Source organism: Synchiropus splendidus, chromosome 6, assembly GCF_027744825.2.
Source record: "Synchiropus splendidus isolate RoL2022-P1 chromosome 6, RoL_Sspl_1.0, whole genome shotgun sequence".
NCBI classification, from domain to species: Eukaryota; Metazoa; Chordata; class Actinopteri; order Syngnathiformes; family Callionymidae; genus Synchiropus; species Synchiropus splendidus.
The window spans coordinates 5,749,986-5,768,748 of record NC_071339.1 but is presented as its reverse complement, the minus strand read 5'-3'; the positions used below and the strand labels follow the sequence as shown (position 1 = coordinate 5,768,748).

Genomic DNA, 18,763 nt, shown 5'->3' with positions numbered 1-18,763 from the left:
AGACAGCAGAACAGGGACGGCCATTAGTGTCCACAGGGGTGCTGCTTTAATGATGATGGCTATGGACTTGCTGTGCTCGGCATTCTGGGCATCGCTGCTCCGGTCGGGTCGCCTAGCTCCCCTCGACATGTTCTTTATTGATAAAGATGTATTTACCGATGAAAAGCTATAAACTGGGTGCTGGGGTTGGGTGGTTTTTATAAAATATTGGCTCTCAGCATTCTAACTTTTATTATACGTTGACTGATAAATCGCAACACCACCTCAGGCAGACTGGAAATACTGCATCTTAACTCATGGAGGGATGGTGAATGAGAAAGAGACACAAAGATAGCAGAACATGTGTGAGGAGTTTAATAACCAAATGGGGATTAGACTCCTCCCACATGTTCTGCGGCATGTTCTGAGGCTGTGGTTAGCATGACGCGTAAATAAAAGATGGAAGTTGGGGTAAGGCATGGGATGGCGCTCCATTCATTCTACGTGTTGCAACATGTTTCAAGCGTGTCGGCCGTCTGTTTTAGACACTAAGGAGAGCCATGTAGGGGTTTTGAAAATAGCAACTGACGTCCAATTTGATTCAATGTCCTTCGCACATTACTGCGCGTGCCGCACCTCATGCTCCACGATTTGCAATCCACACCCACGCTATAGAGGAACTGAATTTTATTTTCCTTTTTTATCCATTGAAACGAATATGTGTATGTGTCAACAAGCATCGCTCCCGTTGTCGTCTGTATAGGACGCGAAAGTCAAATATATTACACCTCGGGAGTGAGGATGTGTTGCTTAGTACTGACACTCAAACCTGAACCAGCAGAATCCTTGTTGAGAGTTTAAAATGTAGATGTTTACTAGTATATAAAATCCACATGATTGAAGCAGCCATTAAAAATAAAGTGTTTTTTTTTTGTTTGTTATAAACATTATGTGGTGCGCTTGCACTAAAAAGACCCCTTTCCCACTTTCTGTTTACTGACAGTGACAGATTTGCAAAGCTACAGCATCCGTTTAATGGCCCCACCTCCTGCTTTCATGCAGCATCAGGAAGCCGGAGTCTCGGCGAGTTATAAATCAGAATCAGTGTTGTGCGGGGGGTTGGTGCAGGGGACTGCTTTCGATACTATTTTCACCACTTACTGAGCGAAACAAACCCCCCTCCAGCTCAGCCAGGAGCCAGTGTGGGGTCCTTCTGAGGCTGGACATCATAATGGTGTCCCTCACCTCAAGCCAGACTCACGGTCGGCTTGTAATAGCAACAATGTCACTGTGAAAAAGAGGAATGGCTGCATTCCTACTAACTACACACACTCAACAGTGGAGGATACTTCTCTGTATATGTAGTGTGAATCACAGAAGAACAGACTGAGACACCACCTCACTAATTCAGCTTCAAACATCTCTGAGGTACTGTATAACAGAGAGACACAAAAATGGGAGAGAAGAGAAGAGCCAGTGTTGCTCAACAACAAGTTGACCTTGAGGGGTTTAACAGGCAAATGCATCCTTCAAGTCAGCGGTGACAAGTCAGGCTGCAACAAATGACTATTCTGACAGTCGATTGTCGATGGAATTGCACACAGCGAATTAATTCAGAAGAGTTTTCATGAAAGTAGAGCAACATAAGAATAAAGATTTCTTCTTCAGCGCCTTTGGCTTTTCTCTTTATTTGTTATTGACCTTACCATCGCATCGAATAACGTGATAAACTCCGTGCTGAATATCTTTGGATGGCGTCATGGGTGGGTTCTCTGCCAACAAGCCTCCTTGAACTTAAAACTGAACATGCCCTTTTGAGTACCGACAACACCCCCCACAGTTACTGGAGAGGACTCATTGTTTCCCCTCCTTATTTAAATAGCCCTTTCTACACCAAGCATGCAGGGAAGAGAGGGAGGATGTTGTTCAGTTCATGATTGAGACGGGAACAAACAGATCCCTCGAAAAGACAGCGCCAGCCAAAGCAGGGTTGAAAAATTAGGCGTCTTCAGAAGGGAAAACAAGGGGTGGCCAGTGTTAAAAGTCCTTTGAGAGGCAAAGGACTGTGTCCGCGTCCCCTGCTAGGAATGCTGTGTGTTTAATTATGAGCAGCAGAAGAGCTCGCCCCTCAACTGCCCTTCACAGAACGGCACAATACAGAGGGTTAATGGCAGCGCTTCTGGCACACTTTTCGATCCCGTCACACTGCAGGTGGTGAGGAGGGAGAGGGCTTCGATTCTCACAGTCACTCAACTTGTAACAATAGGGGGAGACCTGCCCGCAACCTTCAAACTCTCCACACTTTGACTGGTGAACCACAGGAAGAGGGGAGGCCATCTGTAACTTTGGTTTTAAATGGTGGGCTTGGGACTACTCACTTCTCCGGGACATAATCCTAAGGTTTCAACAGCAGGTGAGTCGCACATGTAGTCGAGCCGAGGGGCCCTTATTAAAAAGCTCCACAGAAGACAAGAATATAGACCCCCGGGGGAATGAAACCTGGCTTCTACAACAGTATGGTGGCCCCTACTTTGCCTGCTCACTTCTCTCCTAAGCATAATCATAAATGCACGACACAGCAGGGGGCAAACTGAGGCTCAGCTGGTGAGTACATGTTATGAGCGGATTACTGATGTGTAAAAAAAAAAAACAAAAAAAAAAACTGAAGGTGTGAATTTGTTATTCGTGACACGTCAGTTGCTTTCACTGTCGGAGAACTGATGGACCGCAAGGTCAGGGGTATCAATTATCTTTTACTCTGAAGGGATCTCTGACAACATTCAATGTCAACCTGTCATCCTCTGGTCGCCGTGGTCTCCTAAATTATCTCCACCGCTGCAGAGTAACCTGCTGCTCTTGTCAGAGTTTACCGTGGTTGAATAAATCACACAAATGCTCCATACACATCTTGAAAGGGTTGAGTCAGAACACATGGTTAACAGGTGTTTCAGTGACTGTCGCTGGATCGAAAATTATGACGTTTAAAAGCATTTCATGATATTTACGGTCAGTGTTCTCTATTAAACAAAACTACCCTCTTAATTCTTTAGTTCTTTTCAAGCAAACAAACACATTACTATTATTACATACTGTTCAAATTTCCTGTAAAACAAGTATCATGTATAACAAAATCTCTTTTTCATACTGTAAACAGTCTAGAAAGAGGGCGCACATCCAGACATGAAGCCAATGTTATGGGGTAGTATACATGTCCACAATAGCCCATGCTGCTATCAGAATAACCATAAATGTGATGTATGATGTTGTAAACATGCTGCAGCAAAGAAGTGCAATATGAAATAGAGCCTTTTTATGACCAGATTATGTGAAAATGAACATTAAAAAGATTTAGTGTAGATTTTTTTTGTTCATGAAATTGATTATATAGGGCTACATGGTTAAAAAAGACTGCCCTTTACTCTGACTTTTCAGAAAAATAACCGTTGAGAACAACATCAAAATATGTGAGAAGCCTTTACTTATTTTAACATCATCTCTGCAGCCACATCCTTTGTTGTCACACTCCTTATATGAAGCGAGAGCACTATGGCAACTGCGGCAAGTGAAACAACATCCTTCAGGTAAGAATGTTCCGACAGGCTGCGACTTACTATCCATATGGGCAGGAAGCAGCACGAGCAGGTCAACACCAAAGAGCAAACAAAAGTGTGCTTTGGCGGACTGAGCGTCAACTAATCTGCTGCTTGAAAAATGGATACAAGTGCCGTAAGGAATGTGCTTGAGAGAGGTTTGGTTGGCACGAGCCAGTTGGTATGAAACCTTGCGAAGCACTTAAGCTAAATAACAGGCCCTTTTTTCTGTTTCTATGAGAAAACCTCCTTCTCTGACAGAATAGGGAAGCGGAGCATTCTAGAAACCAAGTTTATTTCACCCTCCACCGTGAAGCACTATAAACCAATTAATTCATGAGAAAACTATTGTTGCATGACCACTAAATTTAATCCGCTTTTTCTTCAAATATTTGAGCGACACGAGTGGCCTACCACTGGACTGTGACTACAGCACATTATAAGACAAAGTCGAATTAAGATTCGACTGCATGCTAATCCTGTTTCTGCTATCAAGCACCAGGCGGATGAGAGAATCAGACGGGAAGCCATCAGAAAAACTGTCACTCTCTGCAGAGTGTGTGACTCGCGATGACTAGGACTCAATTTAAATGCAAATGTCCAGGACTGCAGCTCAGACCTGTAGCTCAGGAAGTGGTGGCGGTGGACTCACACAGCTGAAGAGCCCACCCCTCACCAGAGAGATGACACAATGCCGGAAACCAGGACGGTCAGAAGAAGTAGCCATCCATCCACACAGAAAACCCTTTGTTACGTGTCACTGGAAGACTGATGGGTGCGTTTCCTGGCTGAGGGTGGTGATATCAAAGCTGGATTTGCCAAGGATCACCCCGATTGATTTGTCTGGCTTCCTCAAAGCCATTGTTTCAAGCCTGCAAGCCATTTTCAATTGGCAAAACAATCTGAGGTCCCTATATAGCAAGGGTTTATAGTGGGGGTAAAAAATACACTCCGCTTCCCTGAAAAAATCTGGAATTCATTCTCACCTGACCGCAGTATGTCAACCTGAAGCAGACTGGAGCCATCACTTCTCCATAGAAAGCGGTTGTAGATCTGAGCGGCCTGTATTCAACATGTCCATGAAGAAATGTGTTCTGCCTTGAAAACTTAACTTGCATAACTTTGACTTTCTTTTTCGGGAGATCTCCAGAACAAGTGTGACTGTACAGTTGTCACTATTCTGCAAAAGCGAAGAGGGAAACAGCGAAAGAAAATTCAGGCCACGGCTTCAATGAGTGGCGCCATGCCTTCACAAATCTGCTGTCTTTTTAATGATGAAATCTCATGTGAAGAAAGAACCATTGGAAGTCCTGCGCTCGCAGAACTCAAAAAGCTGTTTGATGAAGATACACTTCCTCGGCAAATATTCCTTTCTTAGAAAACTTTCCATCTGGGATGTATTTGATGTACAGATTTACAGACACCACGTGCCAACACATCTGACAGATAATGTCCAACAGACATGGTAAGAGAGCTCATACTGCCGAAATGCTAAATGTTGACCTTTGATATACGTCACAAGAACACAGAGCATTTTGAATACCAGGGCTGCAGCAACAAAATCTCCAGTGTTATTAACTTTCTACAACCATGTTCTTGTAGACGGATACATTAAGTAGCTAAAAGCTCTGTTCATTGACTGTTTCCATCAAAGAAGTTAACATAAAGTCCTCATGTTATGCAGCTAGTAACTGTTATATTGATGAGCATGCAGAGAAACAATATCAATGATTGAACAGATGCAGAAACACAACTCATCAAAGCAACTTGTGTACAAACAGGAATGGAAAAACATGAGCAACAAACTCAGACAGCTCGAGTGAGCCGACAAATGGAGTAGGAACTCAATGCCACTTTTTCACATCGGATTCTGATACCACAGCCTTGAGGGTCGATCGATACAGACTCAATAACAATGCCTTTGACGTGTCACTGAAGTTGTTACCAGATGTAAACTGACACATAAAAACACCACACCTTTGAAGATGTTCATCATGTTTACAGATGTGAAGTGCTTCATACTGACACAGAGAAACACTACACCACTGAAGTTGCACATACCTGCTGTGGTTTTATCAAGTTATTCAGCTTTTACACAGCATAAATGTGAGTTCAGCATGGCAAATACAGCGGTACCTCGGTTCCCGACCACAATCCCTTCCAGACGGCTGTTCGAGAAGCGAATTGTTTGAAATCTGAATCGATTTTTCCCATTACAATGAATGGAAAAAGAACTAATGCGTTCCAAGCCTTGAAATAGTCTTTTGTAGGAGTGAATGTAGAGTGTCTGCTGCAGGTGGCTGTTCCTCTATGTGTGTGGCCGCTGCATGTGGGAGGGGTTGCCGAGTGAGTGACGTCTCTCCAGAAGTGAAGAGGTGCCCGGTGCGTGTCCAGCTCTGAATGTGCGCTTCTGTGCAGTTTGGCTGTGACAAAGTCATAAACCAAGTCACGCTCTGTCCCAGACTCGCCTCATCCCTGTCCCAGCTCCAGCCCACAACAGGACATCAAACCCTGGAGTGGAGGTGTGGAGAGCGAGCACCTCCCCTGTGACACTCTACCACGGTCCAGTGTGGAGACAGGAAAGGTTTTACACCTCAATATGAAGAAAAAACAGCCAGTAAATGTAGCTAACGGGACACGTCTGCATACACAGGCTGCGTTATACACAATAACAAAGCACGTTGTGGGTCAGCTGATCGGTCCGCGCACGTTATGTTTTTTCCAGCTTTTTTCGGGGGCGTTCGAGTTCTGGATTTTTGTTTGAAATCAGAACCAAAGAAATCTCGAAATTTTTGTTCGAACTCAGATTTGTTTGAATTCCGAGAGGTTCGAAAACCGAGGTACCACTGCATATTGAAAAAGGCAAACACACAAAACAAAATTACTGGGCTATACTCCTTGTTTGATACAGCATCGTAAAATCAAAAAGACATTACAGCATGCCATGCTGAGAAATTAAAGATATCTGAGCTTATGTCTCAGGTTCTCGAAAAAAAGCCAGACAAGAATCCAGAGTCAAGTTGGAAAATGTGAAAAAGCACACACACAAACACACCAGTTAGCTCCCTCGTCTCTTTTAAGAGACAATATCACACCAAGATATCAAGTAGCTCTTTCAAGAAAAAGAACGCAATGACTTCTCTCTGTGCACCACTACCTGGCGCTTGGTCCTCCTGTGTGTTCCCCTACTGTTCTCTTTTTTTTTTACAACCCCAAATCATGACCTCACCTGTAGAAGACCTCCTAACCTTCCTCATTAGCTTTACCAACCAGTCCCTCAAATTTCAGCAGCACTATTAACAACAGCCACAGTTTACTAGGTGACACCGTTTACAACCAAACAGAGGCCATGAAACTACAAGGTCCTTCTCCCTCCAAAAACTGTTGTGAGGAAAATAATGAGGTCAAAAGAGTGGGCTCTTCATGGCTGGTGGTCTGTGGGTCACGCTTGTAAATATGGAGAAAGAAGCTCTCCCAAGCTGATGAATTAATTTGGATGTGTACCAGCTTGGCAACAAAAACGCCCTCAACATTTGCTCTGTCTGAAAGCGAGTACATTAAGAAGTCGACCTGCTGTGCTCAGTCGTGCAGACGCAAACGCTTTCAATCACTTTTCATCATCACTATTAAGGATTATTATTGTGGATATATATATATATATATATATATATATATATATATATATATATATATATATATATATATATATATATATATATATATTTTTTTTTTTTTTTTTGTTTTTTTACGCAGCAACCTTAATTTTTCTTGGGTCTTGGCTCAGTTTTGAAACATCACTTAATAACAATGTTACAGCAACTCCAGTGAACTGTAGTGAGTTGTCCTTCCTCTCGTGGTAGGAAACTCTTGGTATGAATATAATTTGTTACTGCAGGATATGATAGTGTCAGGGATCTTAAAACTATGACATAAATATGACAAGTCATACGGTTTCAACCTTGCCCGACGGCAATGTGGTTGGTTTTCCACTTCTGGTGCAAACTCAGCCTGGGAGGCACCAAGGATGCCACATGACATGTATGAGTCCTATGGATCAAAGGTAAAATGAGAGTGATAAACCATGGCAGGAAATGTGATTTTGCCATGTGTGTCTTGTGTGTCTACACCACATATAAATTTTACCTTGACTCACATAAAGGTCTGACTATGCAGCAACCCCTCTGAATCATTCCTGACCCACAGGAATGAACTGTAAACTGCAGATTTGCTCTCAAACATGAGCCAATTCAGCAGCTAGGACAGAAAACAAAAGCAGATTACTGGTGCTGGTCACGTGCTAGCCCACTTAACAAATTGACCACTCGGCCTCATTGTTTCATCATTCTAATCATGCTTGATCTGCTCTCTAATCTTCCGTTTGGAGGACAGTGCTGTGTTTGACTCCAGGCCACGGTGGTCCAGTAAACAGGCTTTTACTATGCAGAGCAGTCACCGGAGCTCACATGTTGTAACCAAATCAGTGTGGATGGAGCTGCGCCGGTTTGAGGCGCTCAGTCGTCCACAAACGGCACCCACCAGAGCACCTCCTGGTGTAATGAGGCCCCCAGGGAAATGTCCAGACACAGAACAGGGCCTGTCGGACCCACAGCTATTATAAACCCACTTTTAGCACCTGCATTTCAGAAAACCCAGTCCCATCATATGTCCTTCCAGTGACCTTGGCAAGTCATGCATGACAACAAAAATCCCAATGAATGAGCCCAAGCTTTAACTTTGACCTCATAAACCCTTGTTGCCGTTTTGTCACGTTTGTTATGAGCGGTTTGAAGAATTCTGCAGCTGTGCTCTCAAAAAAAACAGAAAGAGAAATTTTGAATGAATTGTGCATGTCTCTCACTTATGCTCTACATTAGGAAATAAGAAAGAAATGTCTGCATTTTAAACTGTATCCTCCAGAAGTGACAAATATTTTGTAATAAACACATTGACAGATGATGGTTTCATTTTCACGGATATGCCCGAAATCTGATGAGACAATTCATCTGTGGATCTGAAGTAATTTCCAAATGATCATACAACAATAAAGTCTCCTTCACCTTCGTCTTCGCCCACGTTGTGGCTGATCAAAGAGTGTATTACCGATAATTGCCTTGTGTAGGAAGAAAATACATTTGTGGGTGGAGTACCACTTCAAACTAGTGACTCACAAAAGAGTGCGTAGGTTTTTAACACTTATATTAAGAGTGAAATGTCAAATGTATATGCATATCGACAAGCCAGATATAGACATTGTTGACTACATAACAATCCGATATCAATACGCAGCTGGAAACACAAAAGCACAACAGTTGGTAGTCAATAACAGAACAAGAGACTCTTCTCAGTATAAACATCCACACCTCACCTCATTTAAGTTTAGCAACCTAAATCGTAACCCTTCAGCTTAGCCCTCAAAACCACATGTTGAGGACTATGAGTGACTGGGATCGGGACAAGCCCTTCCACTTCGCAGGATTTTTGAGTTTGAAGACTGCGGTGGACGATTCAGGAAGGAAATGGAAGTCACCCTAAATGATAAATAAACCATCAAACCTGTTACCTGTCTCTCTCCCAGATCCGAAATGGTCTCGAGAGAAATAACTGGTGGGGTATTTCCAGACTCCCCCTGAATGCCCTCAGCGTCCCAGGCCTGTCAAACGTGTCCTCCTCATCCTTGATGCCCTTCACTCCCACCTCCCAAGGGTTTCCTTGCAACCTTATCCTCACAGCCCAACACAATACCCTTCACGGGACACAAAGCCAGTGATAACGCACTTCTCCCTTCTTTTCACCACATTTGTCACTTTTATTCCAATGCTCTTTGTTCGCCTTACCTCTGTATGCATGACTTATCCCAAATTGAGCCAGCAATTGAAATGGAAATGGCTGATGTATCCTGGAGACTTAGGGGTAGTAACTTTTGACTCTTCAAGGCGAGGCTGTCATGTCTGTTGTTCCCTGGGGAAACGTACAATTGGTTTGCCCTTTTTACTGTGGGTATTTTTTTCACATCAGCAGAGGATTTAGGGAAGACTAATTCTGCGTTTCAACAGCCACATGACAAATCAGAACGGAGTGAGAAACTCAGCAGACGGGTGCGGTTGATAATGAACAAATCAAAGTGGGGACAAATGACTCCTCAATAAAAGGGAGTTCTTTTAAACAGCCTTTGTTTGACTTGAATGCTCCTATGAAAACCAAAATAATACCTCTCTGCAAAAGCAGGACTCAAAACAGACATACCCCGAGGCTGGAGGGGCTATTACATATGAGTGGTGTTTGCTTTTGACCTTTCCATCCCTTCTATTAGGAACTGAAGCCCTGAACATAAGAGATAACATTGAGCTTGTGTCTCCTTGGAATTAACCGAATCTCGCAAGAAAAAGACACTGCTCATGCAAATATGTCTGGTCTGAGACCCCACCTATCTATTCATCAGCTTTTCTTATCAGCAGTCCTCCATCCCTTTTATAAGGCAGCAGAGATTCTAATCTTCACATAGCCTTGCTAGAACCAGTCGCAGGAATCACAAGAATTATGCGCATGCACAGCGCGCAGAAAAGGAAATGAATATTTCATGTCACCAAACAAATTTCCAGAACTAGAATTTGCTTTTTCTGGCTGTCATTGGTGGGAGACATGAAAGAGGAGACAGGTACGTCGCCGTGCTGCGGCGTTCTTCGCCTGCAGCGCAGGGAGTCCTAGCTGTAATTGCTTGCAGTTCTGAAGCCTGAGCTGAACCTCAATTACAACCCGGGTACTTGCTAGTCTGGTAACATTTCAGATGATTATTCTGCTTTGCACCTGGACTCGGCCGTTATCTGTGTTTTGGAGCCGCTAGACATCAAGGAAAAGGAATAGCATTTATCATTCATGAGCATTATCGCAAGTATGATGCAGAGGCGATTTCAGACATGAAGTTTACCAATTCATTCATATGCTCTGCATGATTTCACAAGTCATAAGCATAAATTTAGTTCTCAGTTTCTCCGTATCATTTAAATGATCATAGATTTCAGTTCGCACAACCGGTCTTTACACTTAACTGCCTTGCTATGTCCAGCACGTGCTATGTCATCATGAGGTTGTGTCACCCACATCAGAAGATATGTTTGATAGAAGCCTCACTCTTGATACTGCTCTCCACTCCTGTGCACTGTGTGTCAATGCGCCCTAATCTTTAGTGGCCATCTGACGCAGCAGATTCCATCTGACAGATCAAATTATTACCCGGAATTACACCGCTCATCCCGATAAGAGATTTATCTACTACAAACAGCCTGGTTTAAATGCAGAGATCACGCAGGCGACTCAGTGGGGAATGTATTTACCCTGGCAGGATGCAATAGATACTTAACCTAATAAGAAGGACAAGGCAAGAATCTAGTGAAAATGAAGCTTTTCTTCATGTAAAAAGCAAGTTTTTTTTTTTTAAATAGAAGTGAACTTAATGTTGTCATTTGCTCATTGAATAGTGACACAAGAAAATAAATAGTATAAAAAGCAAAAGGCTAAAAAAGGAAGTCTGCTCATCTCCCAAAACAAGTTCATGATCCAGTGGAGCAGTTCGACAGAAAAAAGTCTCAGTCAAAAAGCTCATTTCACATCATTTTATAAAACACAGCTCAAGTGATCAGCTGAGCCAATGAGGGTCTTACACTGGAAATTGAATACAGGGCAGATGAAAAAGTCCAAACCACTGTATTGTATTCGCCTTGTAGCATTCCCGAGTTGTCTATAGAAAAACGATAGATCATATACAGTATTTACTGTATCAACCTTGAAGTTCGCCAGATGAACAATGTCACCATAGTCACATGAAAGATGATGTATTTTAGAGGTTGGAAGCCATTCATTCAAATCCACATGATCAAATCATCAGTTTCACATTCCATTTGCTACATTAGCTGAAAATGTAGTTTAAATACTCCAGTAACTTTGAGGCATTTTGCGAACAGACAGACAATGAACGCAGCCAGACCGTCCACAAAGTGTAAACCCGACCACAGGTGGAAGGGAAAGGTGGGTGAAGAACCTTGTCGTGTTTGTCCCCTCACAGACTGTGATCTATCAGCTTTGAGTCGAGGTTAAACTGTGGATGTGTGAGACGGCCAGTGAGAAGGAGAGGCTCAGTCTGACCCACATTGTAGCTTCGTGCCGGCCAACAACACAGGTGGCGACAATTTTGTGTAGTTGACGTCAACAGCTGATGAAGAACATACTGTCACCCCATTGGTGGAGGTAAAAAAATGGACCATGCCAGCCACGTCAAAATGTCACTATCATTTAAGCAGTTTCCTTTAGCGTTATTGAACTTGTATCATATCATCTCACCCTCAGGAGGCAAGGGGAATTTACGTGATCAAAGCCTGGAACACTTGCTACTACACAACATTATGAATGAATGTTCGAAAGGTGAATAAAGCTTTGAGCCACAACAGCAAAAGGCAGCACAGTATTGATACAAACTCCACATCTTTCATGTGATTTGGCAGATAAAGGGCCAGGTGTAGAGAGACCTGCCACAATAAAGGGCTCTGTGTGATTCATTCTTTTCACCGCTACCCTTTCCCCTGCTGAGCTCAGCACAATACACACGCAAGCATACATAAGTATGAGCATAGACAGATGGCAAACAGACACACCTGTGTGAACAGGTAGAAACAGACTCCACAAGCTTTCATCTGCTTCACTGTCGATACATATTCTCCGGCTGTCGCTGGGGATGCGACAGAAAAAGATGAGAAACAACAATATTTCATTTGCGTTGTGCATCTGCGAGTGCTCTCCTCAGCAACACCAAAGGGATGCACCCCAGCTCTACAAGATGATCTGAGGGAATAGCACAACAAGGTGTTTTACAGGACGTGTTTCACTTTCAAATTCACCTGAGTGCACTTACGTCGAAATCACAAGGCCGCCTGCGCTTACAAAGGATTTGCTGTCTTCTCATGGAAACAGTTGAAGGCACAGAAAAAGGTCCGTGAAACGCGGGCAGGTTGGAGCTGCATGTTAAGAGCCGAGCAGGCAGGCAGGCTGACACGGACCGGCTGAGAGACGGCCGACACTTTGATTGTCCAATTATTGGCTCCCGCTCAAATTGTTTGGTGAGAAGCATTCGACCTACTTCTGGACACAAAGCACCACTGCCCTGAATACAGATCGACTGGGGGACCATGAGGCATGATGACAAGTGCTATTACACACTCTTGTCTTTGGCTTTAGCATGAAATTCTACTCATACGTCATGTGGTAACTGCCTCCTTCGCTCAGGTTTTGTACCTGGGATGATGAGGGTCCGGACCGAAATAGGAACTGCTCCACTTGACGCGCTGCTTTAGATGATTACATGCGCTAATGGTGCTCTGACCTTCAGAAAGTCTTCCTGTTTCAGGATCAGTATCAGAGGCAGCAGCACTTCTCTGAAGAAGCAGCGAGATTTAGGAGCGATGGGACCGCTGCTGGATCATGACATTTTTAGAAAGTGCTCCTCAAAGTGAAACAATATAGGCCGAATGGGTGATGGGAACAAGAGCTTCAAAGGAAATTATGAGGGGAAAAAAACAAGAAATGATGTGTGTTTCCATGGTGCTCTCTCAGCGGCATCGACGGTAATGAGACACCGCACAACAATCCCATAATCAACATTTGTATTTGCATCATTTGCACACACAGCTTGTGATAAATTTGCATACAGTGTAAATATTCACACTGAGGGAATCACCACTGTTAACCAAAAGAGATCCATCTGGTCTATAAAGGCAACAAGCATGTCAGGCGACTGTTCCATCCGCCGGCAGCCCAGTCAATTACCAGAGCCACAGCAAACAGCCGTAACCACAATCTTTGGTAATGTGAATTTAATCACAGCCACTGAAGTCTCATCCGTCATTCTAATCCTGTGTCATGCTTTAACACTTGTGCGGAGGCAATGTAATGGCAGCGCAATTTCCTTCAGGATTAAAGGGGGGGGGAAACACTTTGGCATCATGAAGGCAGTTGAATACTTTATGAGATTGGCGTGTGATTAAAGCAGGTTGATAAAGGCCCCGCAGACCACAGACACATGTTGAAACCCTGACACAAAAGTGCTGTACATCAACTGAGATTTTGTTGGACCTCGATTCAGGCAAGACAGTGAAGGCTGTAGAGAAATAACAAAAATAACACGCCAATATAAGTTATGTCAATAGTAAGTAGAGGTCATGCATATGGAGTTATGTTGGGCGACTGGTAAGTACATAATAATGACACATGTCACGCTAATATATACATTTTGATCATGCTAGAAAAAAAGCTTGTTTCCAAGCCTACTGTAAGGTTGTAATACAAGATTAAAATCCCGTTATTTCGCCTCAGAATAACCTGTGACAGAGCCAACCACCTGCTCAAGAAGGAGCTGCATCCTGGCTGCATCCAGGTGCTTCACTGGAGTCGTTGAACCCGCCGCAACAGAGGAAAACGACGGCACAAAAGCATCGAATTAACTTACCTTCAGGTGCAACTCATGTCGTGACAGCGGCGTGGAAAGTTGTGCTCGATCCTCCGCTTGCAGAGGGCGGGCGGGCGGGCGCGCGGACGGAGGGAGGGAGGGAGGCGCAGCGCCGGTTCCACTCGGGGTTGGTCTGAGCCGCGAGCGCCTCCCCTTCTCCCGCGGATGCTGCGCGACTATCGCTATTGAAAGGGGAGTAAAAGTAATAGCGGCTTTTCTCCCTCCTCCTCTGACAAAAGACGATCGCAGTCAATAGGTATTTAGAAGACTCCCATGGCAACGCGGAGAAACTGTGCGCAACTTCCCCGCGTTGTGACCGGGTGAGCGCGCGCCCCCTTCCCCCAGGACAGACATTATTCCCCAGAATGAGCAGGTTCAGCGGGAGGAGGAGCTGCCGCGACCAGTGGTTCCATATGGATGAGAGGAGTTGAGAATTGCTGGGGTGACGGTGACCCCGGCTGTGTTCACTATGTCTGATTGGGTGGTCAAAACCAGGTGAAAAGATGGAGTTCATGGAGTAGTTTAGAGATTTGACTTAAAAATATGGTTCATATTTATTGGAATTTAATGTGGTACCTTTTTTTTTTTTTTATACAGCGTACATGTTAAGATGGATACCTGTTCTGACTTCCAAAAGTACGGAGCCCTGGAAGTGACATGCATGAGCTTTTTTTTTTGGATGTGACATGGATGACTTCATTTTTTTTTAGCCCGAGATAACAGTTATCGTGTGATAATTTTTATCTCGAGATAACTGTTATCTCATGATAATTTTTTTCTCACGATAACTGTTATCTTGTGATATTTTTTTATCTCGCGATAACTGTTATCTCATGATAATTTTTTATCTCGCGATAACTGTTATCTCATGATAATTTTTATCTCGCTATAACAGTTACCTCGGGATATTTTTTATCCCGAGATAACTGTTATCTCATGATAATTTTTATCTCGCGATAACTGTTATCTCATGATAATTTTTATCTCGCGATAACTGTTATCTCATGATCATTTTTATCTCGCTATAACAGTTACGTCGGGATATTTTTTATCCCGAGATAACTGTTATCTCATGATAATTGTTTATCTCGCGATAACTGTTATCTCATGATAATTTTTATCTCGCTATAACAGTTACCTCGTGATTTTTTTTATCCCGAGATAACTGTTATCTCATGATAATTTTTATCTCGCTATAACAGTTACCTCGTGATTTTTTTTATCCCGAGATAACTGTTATCTCATGATAATTTTTATCTCGCTATAACAGTTACCTCGTGATATTTTTAATCCGAGATAACAGTTATCTCGCGACAATTTTTATTTCGCGATAACAGTTATCTCGTCATATTTTTTATCTCGGGATAACGGTTTTCTCGTGATAATTTTTATCTCAAGAAACAATTACTTCCTGTAACCACTGTGTCTCCCATGGCTTCGTAACTGTTCGTCAACGTTGTCATTCGCTGTCCGCAAGTCAGAATATTGCAGACGGCAAAGTCTGTGCGCTTTTAACACTCTGATCAAGTGGCTTCTTCTCAAAATAATACCACATGTGGCATGCGTGACTTTATGTTTTTTCTGCCGAGATAACAGTTATCTCGGGAGAAAAAAAAATTAAGTCATGCATGTTGCTTCCAGTGACGCGTAATACGTGTAGCTTAGCCACATATGGTATTATTTTGAGTAGAAGGCACTTGATCATGAGTGTTAGAAACGCAGACAGTGACTGACAATGTTGACTAACAGTTACGAAGCCATGGGAGACATAGTGGTTACAGGAAGTAATCGTTCTTCCTCTCATGATACTAATTATCACGAGATAACAGTTATCTCGTGATAATTTTTATCTCGAGATAACTGTTATCATCTCACGATAACTGTTATCTCGAGCTAAAAAAAAATAAGGTCATGCATGTCACTTCCAGGGCTCCGTACAAAAGTCTTTTTGAGTCACATTTATGTATTTCATATCCAACGTGATGATGTCGATGTATATCCACACCATTCTTCCTCAGTCAGCATCTTGATCAGCCAGATCAAAACTCCTTTTTTTATTATGGTGATAAAGATCAAGCCCAGTTGTGTACAAACCGAAAGGTTATTTCCACTGAACAGAGCCATTGGCCGACAACACACCCTGGCCTGACATACTTCCTGTTCAACTCAACTCTTTGTATTCAATAAAAAAAGCAGGTGTTGGGCTTCAAATTCTGGACTCAGAGAAGGACCTCATCATTGTGAGCAGATATTGACGTAAAGTGCAGAGACGGTGTTTTTAAGCCTAAGTAGGCTACAAATAAAAAAATAATAATAAAAAATAATAAAAATAAAATAGTAACTTCACACATTTATGGTTACAATTATAGGTCATTCGAAAAATTACATAAAATAAATAAAATAAAATAAAAAATAAAACATGTATATGCTACTTTTGCGTCTTGTGTTGCCGTTCTGAGACGACAAGGATCTGTCTGTTAAAGCAATTGACTGTTACTAAGGCTCGGTCTTGTTAGCCACTTAATTTAACTGCGACTCTGAGATTTGATTGACACCTCAAAAAGAGCACTGGTCACATTGTTGACCACAAAAAACTTTTCCCTGGCTTTGACCCAGACACAATGCCCACGGTCCTTGTCAATATATCAAGACATCAGGAAGCAGGACACGCATTCACTGGTCGTCTGAGTACTTCCTGTTCGGCTGCCTCTCTGTCAAGTCATCAAGTCCTTGCAGACAGGTTTTTTTGGTGCTATTTCAGTGTACAATGTTCAGGTTTTGATCAGCCATGATCAATATGGACACCCAAACTTGTGATGTGAGCCCAGATTGCAGCTTTCCAAGAGAGGGAAAGTGCTGTTATGTGACACAAAGGGTGGCCTGTTCCTTCTGGGCACCAAATTGGCTTTAGGAGGTGACAAATTTCGCAGTACTTGTGGCAAGGTGTCGACCGTTGTGTACTGCACAAGGGTTTGGATACCCACATCAGTGTGTAAAGAAGAGTAAACCATGAAAACCCAAACATGAGAACAAAGTTACCAACAGAAGAAAATAAGCAGGTGGACTGTACTTCACTTTTTATTTTTTATTTTTGTACCTGATTTCTGTATGAAGTATAAAGTATGGACAATAACTGGCCCAGAATTTCGTCAAAAGTCATGTGCACTCACGAGCACTGGTCCTCAGTTGATGTTTTCTTTGCGTACCTATCTGTGTGTTGGCAGCTAGTGACGATAATTGTGTTTGTGTAGAGCTTACGGAAAAACCTTGAGCTCTGAGCTAGACTTTAGTGTCCAGTTGAGGAATTGCTGTGCTGACCTCATGCTGTTAATGTGGGCAGAGACAATTAAAAGTGCTGCTGACGTACTCGAGTTCTGACAAGTCAATCGTTAGGGACTTTATTGCTGCTGCGTTCGTTCATTATCTGTTCTTTCCAGCACTTCAAAATCAGAATATAACATTTTCCAATGCTGTTATATAAGTAAATATAAATGCATTTCAGTTTGGGTAGATGGCACTTCATGCTGTAATTTCTATTTTTGAATGTAAATTTGCTGCTATTCAATGTGAATTGTGTTTCAAAAATGTGTGAACAGAGTTTGATGTGACTGAATTGAAAATGCTTGGATTTTCCTTGTGACAAGGACGGACAAGAAGGTGCCGCTCATGTGGAGATGTTTCGAGAAAGAGAAAGAGCACCATGAATGCTGGAGATGGAGACACCACGATAAAGGAAAGGAGGAAGAAGGCCAATGAGGTTTGTGGATGTGGTACCAAAATACACGATCTCCTTCATAAACTTGGATGACTGCCACAACCAAGTTACAAGTCTAACAAACCTACTGCTAACTGGAGATGTGTCGATGAGGCGTCATGAAACAGCATTGCAGAGTTGATGAAACAATGTTCCACGAGATGGTACACACGGTTTAGAAATGATGTGAGTAGTGAAGGATAGATGAGGTTTCATGACACAGTATTGAAGTGTTGATGAGGTTTCATGACACAGCATTCTGATTTTCAGTGGCCACCAGATGGCGCTGTCTGCTGTTGAGCTGAACAATGAATTTGAATGAACTGAACATTGAAATAGTTGTTGTGTATAGTGCAAACCCCAGCATTTTTTGATGGAATCAAAATCATCTGTTCTTTGTGGGACAACATTTCCAGATGATTTTTAATTTTTTGTATTTTTTAGTATGTGTTGACTAAACGTAGCACGTTGGTGATGTTATATATTTCTAGTTTACAAAATTGGAAATGTGTATAATACTTTGTTATAAGAAGCTAACATCAGCTTTAAAGCATCACAGACAGCCTTACAGTAACACACAGGCCATGTAAATTCTTACTTGTATCGAGTGAGTCACAACAAAACTATACCATTTTCGCAGACGTTAGCTCTGCCTGCCTTCACTGGATGACTCCACAGCCTCATTGAGGTTTTACATAAATAAAGCTGACAGCTTTCATAGCTCCGGAAGGGCACGTCTGACATAGATCACACCAATGCTCAACAACAATATCAACACCTCAGTGATGCTCACAGAACAATGCAGGGAAATGTACAGCAGACTAATGGCGTCTGCAGGCATCTGTGATTTCTCCCCCGCTGACAGCATCAGATCATTAAGAACGCTTTGCATCACAGAAGTGGCCAGTAAAGGTCAAAGGAAAAATCAATTTATCCAATAACCTCAGT

General features: G+C 42.7%; 1 protein-coding gene across 9 annotated transcripts in view; it reads right to left on the bottom strand.

Annotated features, from left to right (window-relative positions):
* chl1b (cell adhesion molecule L1-like b) overlaps nt 1–14,270 on the bottom strand; it is an 81,589-nt gene extending 67,319 nt beyond the window's left edge. For 2 of the 9 annotated variants that reach the window (XM_053866936.1, XM_053866941.1), the window contains exon 1: nt 14,062–14,268. The gene's annotated coding sequence lies outside the window, so the exon portion shown is untranslated. Of the gene's footprint in view, nt 1–13,953; nt 13,975–14,061 lie in introns of those variants that run through there. The other 7 variants (XM_053866943.1, XM_053866942.1, XM_053866946.1 and 4 more) reach the window with 6 other exon arrangements.
* Between the last annotated feature and the right edge of the window lie 4,493 nt (nt 14,271–18,763).